The sequence below is a fragment of the Salvelinus fontinalis genome, chromosome 1 (assembly GCF_029448725.1).
Source record: "Salvelinus fontinalis isolate EN_2023a chromosome 1, ASM2944872v1, whole genome shotgun sequence".
NCBI lineage: Eukaryota > Metazoa > Chordata > Actinopteri > Salmoniformes > Salmonidae > Salvelinus > Salvelinus fontinalis.
Genome location: NC_074665.1, coordinates 79,591,509 through 79,597,890, shown reverse-complemented (window position 1 = coordinate 79,597,890; position 6,382 = coordinate 79,591,509).

Genomic DNA, 6,382 nt, shown 5'->3' with positions numbered 1-6,382 from the left:
GAAGTCATTTAGCTCATCTGGTAGGCTTGTGTCACAGGGCAGCTCGCGGCTGTGCTTCCCTTTGTAGTCTGTAATAGTTTGCAAGCCCTGCCACATCCGACGAGCATCTGAGCCGGTGTAGTACGATTCGATCTTAGTCCTGTATTGACACTATGCCTGTTTGATGGTTCGTTGGAGGGCATAGCGGGATTTCTTATAAACTTCCGGGTTAGAGTCCCATTCCTTGAAAGCAGCAGTTCTACCTTTTAGCTCAGTGCGGATGTTGCCTTTAATCCATGGCTTCTCGTTGAGGTATCTACGTACGGTCACTGTGGAGACAACCTCATCAATGCACTTATTGGTGACTGATGTGGTGTACTCCTCCATGACATCCGAAGAATCCCTGAACATATTCCAGTCTGTGCTAGCAAAACAGTCCTGTAGCTTAGCATCTGCTTCATCTGACCACTTTCTTATTGACCAAGTCGCTGGTGCTTTCTGCTTTAGTTTTTGCTTGTAAGTAGGAATCAGGAGGACAGAATTATGGTCAGATTTGACAAATGGGGGGCGAGGGAGAGCTTTGTATGTGTCTCTGTGTGGAGTAAAAGTGGTCTAGAGTTTTTTCCCCTGGTTGCACATTTAACATGCTGGTAGAAATGAGGTAAAACGGATTTGAGTTTCCCTCATTAAAGTCCCCAGCCACTAGGAGCGCTGCCTCTGGATGAGCGTTTTCCTGTTTGCTTTTGGCCGTATACAGCTCATTGAGTGCTGTCTTAGTGCCAGCATTGGTTTGTGGTTGTATACAGACAACTATGCAAAATACAGATGAAAACTCTCTTGGTAAATAGTGTGGTCTACAGCTTATCATGAGATACTCTACCTCAGGCGAGCAAAACCTCAAGACTTCCTTAGATTTCATGCACCAGCTTTTGTTTAGAAATATACATAGACCGCCACCCCTTGTCTTACCAGAGGCTACTGTTCTATCCTGCTGGGAAAGCTTAAAACCTGCCAGCTGTATGTTATTGATGTCGTCATTCAGCCACGACTCAGTGAAACATAAGATATTGCAGTTTTTAATGTCTCGTTGGTAGGATATACGTGATCGTAGTTCGTCTATTTTATTTTTCGATTGATTGTACGTTGGCTAATAGGACCGATGGTAAAGGTAGATTACCCTCTCGGCGGATCCTTACATGGCACCCGGACCTTCGTCTTCGATACCTCCGTCTCTTTCTCCTGTGAATGACGGGGATGAGTGTCAATGGTGTGCATACTGGGAGCGGAGTCAGGTGCAGGAGAGCAGGGAGTTGTGAACAGGCGCACACTTTATTGAGGCAGGAGAAACCAACAGACGGACGCCACTGTGTTGAAACCTCCAGCCAATAGGAAAAAGTGTAAAATGCGCAAACAGTCACAATAATTATGTTCAAACAAATAAACATACCTCATGACAAAACACGGAATAAACGAACACCAGTCTAGCGCATCACAAATTGACACGTAACACAAAACAATTTCACACAAAGACATGAGGGGGAACAGAGGAATAAATACATGTAGTGTGATTGGGGAATGAAAACCAGGTGTGCAGGGAACAAGACAAAACAAATGGATAAATGAAAAATGAAGCGGCGATGGCTAGAAAGCCGGTGACGTCGACCGCCGAACGCCGCCAGAACAAGGAGAGGAGCCGACTTCTGCGGAAGTCGTGACAATGAGGGCCTTATCGGGCATCTGAAGTAAATCCTTCCCGGCCGACTTTTTTAAGAAAAACTATTCCTCCAGTATGGGTGAGTAATTGCTTTCATGAAATCTAGTAGCTCTTTTCGGTCATAAGACAACGGTGGCAGAAACATTATGTACAAAATAAGTTACAAGTAACGTGAAAAAACATACACAATAGCACAATTGGTTACGGGATCGTAAAACGGCACCCATCTCCTTCGGCGCCATTCAGGTTTATTATAGCACATACTATGTGAAACGTTGCTGCCCTGTTATTATCGCCAACAGCTAATCTGTTAGTCTTCTGCACATCAAATTCAGGAATGTAAATGCCTGCTCCTGTGCACCCAATATCTGGGTCCTTGGATCCATCTGTGAAAAGCGGTAAAAAAAAGCATAAGAATTTCTACCAATGTAATTGTCAACCAGGTTCCCTTTATCAATAAGGCCCGATAAGGCCCTCATTGACTTCTGACCAATCTTTCCTTTTCTCTACCAAGGTTTGATAAAGAACAGGATCTGGGACTAACCATGGAGGAACATCCCCTATCACCACAGAAGAGCCAACCTCTAACTCCCTCAAACCACTCTCACCAGCAAGCTTTCCAACTGTCCAACCAAAATCATTGCCTTGTCTACTAGTATATTCCCAACAGTCATCTAGAACAGTAGTAGTGGGATGCTCAACCTCACAGCTTTTCAACCTAACCCAATAAGATAATGACAATTTTTTAGAGGTTATATCCAAAGGCATCTCACCTGCCTCCACTAGTAAGGAACATACAGATGTTGATTTAAATGCACCAATACATATCCTTAAAGCTTTATACTGGATTCTGTCCAGCTTCTGAAGCCAAGTCTTCGGCGCTGTTCCATAAACTATACACCCGTAATCAATTGTCACCCTGCACAGTCTCATTAAAGATCTTGATACATTTTCTAGCCTCTCTGGATTAAAACCTAATTATGACAAGTGCACCATATCACGTATTGGGAACGTTAAAAAACACAGTGTTTACACTACCTTGTAGTTTACCAATAAAATGGGCAGATGGTGAGGTAGACATACTTGGTATTCACATCTCAAAAAATATAAATGAACTTACCACAATCAATTTCAATAGTAAGTTAGCAAAAATAGATAAGATTCTGCAACAATGGAGAGATAAATACTTGCCTATTTATGGAAAAATCACATTGATTAACTCTGGTCCTATCACAGTTTATTTACTTACTAATGGCACTGCCTACTAAATCATGAGCAAAAAATATTTCATTTTATTTGGAATGCTAAGCCAGACAAAATTAAACGTGCCTATTTATATAATGAATATTAGTTTGGGGGGCTAAAATGATTAAATATTAAAGCTTTAAACCTCTCACTAAAAGCTTCACTCATACATAAATTATACTTAAATCCAAAATGGTTCTCCAGTAGATTATTAAGAAAGGCTCGTCCTTTGTTCAAAAATGGCCCTTTTGCTTTTATACAGATTACAACTTCTCATTTCCGACTAATTGAAAAGGAAATTTTGTTTAAAGTATCGCCCTTTCTTAAACAAGCCATACAAAGCTGGTTACAATTTCAGTTTTATCCTCCAGAAAATATAGAACAAATATTACAACAAATGTTATGGTTCAACTCAAATATACTGATTAATAAAAAAAACACATTATTTATGGAAAACAATGTTATAAAATGGTATTATATTTATTAATGATATTATTAATAGAAACAGGGGAGTTATGTCACATATGCAGCTATCGAAAATATATGGTTATATCTGCTCAAGCCAAACTTACAACCAACTGATTGCAGCATTACCACAAAAATGTAGGAGGCAAGTGGAAAAGGGAGAAAGTAGGGAACTTGTTTGGGTGCCATATATTAAAGATACTAATTGGCTGAAAGGAACTGGCATAATTTGTGGCGGCAGGTAGCCTAGTGTTGGACTAGTAACTGAAAGGTTGCAAGATCAAATCCCCGAGCTGACAAGGTAAAGATCTGTCATTCTGCCCCTGAACAAGGCAGTTTACCCACTGTTCCTAGGCTGTCATTGAACATAAGAATTTGTTCTTAATTAACTGACTTGCCTAGTGTTGGGGATGAATCAGAATTAGTTGGGTAACTTAGATAAGATGTTTTATTTTCATAATATGCTTGTGAGATACTTGTCATTAGAATGTTTCCCTTCGGACTATAGGGTTGACAGTTGCAGCCATCCCTTCTCAGCTAGGGCTTAGTCACTTGGGGCCCAGAGAGGGGAGAGGTTAGGCTTGTCTTCATATGTGAATGTGTCTGTAACTATTCCTAAACCATGTGAAGGGATGGCGTGATTAATGGGGAACCAGTTAGTTATCTCCACAATGTCTGTACGCCAGTCACTCCCTCCTTTTCCCATTGGGGGGAGGAGTATGGCAGTGTCTGGAACCATTGTATTACGCCTCTGATGTTGCCCTTCTCTTGACCTAGTATATGACCTAGAGGCTCACTCCCCTCCGTGAGCTTGTCCAGGAGGGGGTGTATTTGAGATGGGAGGATCTAGAGTTGACAATTGATATATGCCATTGGATGAGGTAATGTTTTGGTACCAAGATCGAGATTAGAACCTCGTTTAGGAGACCAAACTGAATGATAACTTATAGCGAATGCTGTCTGGCTACTCCTCTCTCAAGTAAAAGTCTTTCTTTGTAAACAGTTCCTATTATCTGTGGTTTGTCATGTCGACTAGGGGGTGGATCTTTGCTATAAAAGATCTCAGGTGCCATTATGTTGACCACTCTTTACTTTTTATTAGAGATACTGAAATGTTGAAAGTCAAATGCTATTGCAAAAGCTTAATTATTATTGAAGGTGAAGTTTAAGTATAACTCTGACTGGTGTGTGGTTTGCTCTCTCATCATTTGGTAATACAGGAAATTGCCACAACACTAGTTAAATAAAAGTAAAAGAAATTTGAGGATAAAAATGTTGACAGCTGTGCTGTACAGGTTGCAAAATAAATGGGAAGAGATTTTTGATGTACCAATTCCATGGCACATGGTTTATGAACTGGTACAAAAAAACTACACTTGATTCAACACTTAGTTTTTCAATTGAAATTATTATATCAAATTCTTGCCACTAACAGAATGCTATATAAATGGGGCATACAGCAATCTCAGCTCTGTAGATTTTTCTGCGAAGAGACAGAATTAATAGATAATTTATTATGGTATTTGTGGCTTTGTGGTGTATTGAGAAATGTATTATGTGTTAATGAGTTTAAAGGGTTTGCAAATAGCCAATGGGATTTGCATGCAGGGGTTGAGTTATTTGAATTATCAAATGACAATGGGGTTTCCATTCTTGCATTGAAGTGATTGGATTATGAGATGCAAGGGCGGTAAAAGTTCAATGATGTATGGGAGAGTTGGGCTGAAGACACTGTAGAGAGTAGTCGACTGTAATGTGTTAAGGAGAACATTAAATAAATCTGTTCCGTTTATTATAAGTACGCTTCAGAGTCTTCAGTAAATAGATTCAGGTTGGATATTCGACAGATATTCACCTGTAGTTTTCCTTATGTCCACCAACAGCAGTTAGGGACCGTCAACATAGTGACAAATCTTTTTTTTTTTTTTAAATGTCAATAGCTCTTTAACCATTACTCCTAAAACTTTCAAAACTGGTTCTAGCTAACCCGATGGCCTAGACACACCTTGCACACACTTTTTTTTGTCGGTTTACATCTCACACTATTTTAATTATTTATTCAAATTTTTGAAATTCAATAGTGCCTTGGTCATGTGACCCACACACCTCAAACAAGGTCCATAATGTACACCCAGTGGGCCTTGTGGTAGAATTATTGTAATCAAAAGGAGAGACTTAAATTTCTTCAAAACAATCAAACTTTATTATTTAATTACAACAGTAATGGAGCTGGTCGGTAATCACCCCTGGAGGGGATCACTGAGAACTCAACGAGCTGGTTTGAGCCACAGCATTTTATAGCAAAGTCCATCCTCCTTCAGTTGACGTGACAAACAACATATGTATGGAATGGGTCACAAGGTTAAGATTTGTATGAAAGATACTTATAATTCACAGCAGACAGTATCTACTGTAAAAACAGTTCTCATTGTGTAGACTCCAATGTCTGACCCTGGGGTCATCTCTCCCTGGTACCTTATAGAACAGAAACATTAACTCATGCTCTGGAATGCGCTATCACCCAAAGACATTGTAAATCTCCCAGAGGCCCATCCTCAGTAGAATACACACAGATGAGCGTTCTAACACCCCCTTATTCTGTTGCATAAAACAACCATTTGATGCAATTACAGCATTATAACATAATCTTGCAAATTTGCTCTCACAGCCTACACATTGCACACCCTTTTGTTTCAATAGCTTCTTAGTCTTATGACTAGCCTTATATGTAGCATAACCTTTTGTTTGTCCATTTTCATCTCACACGTTTTTACATAAATATTCAATGTTTTTCAGTGTTTCTAATTTCAATAGCTCCTTGGTCATGTGACCTACAACCCTCAAACTTTTTCATCACCTTTTGACACGATTATCCTATATTACATTTTATCCAAAAACTGTTTTGATTGCATGGAAATGCGCGTCTTGGCGTGCATCCCAATTGGACTTTTAATTTTCTAGATATTTTTATTTTTATTT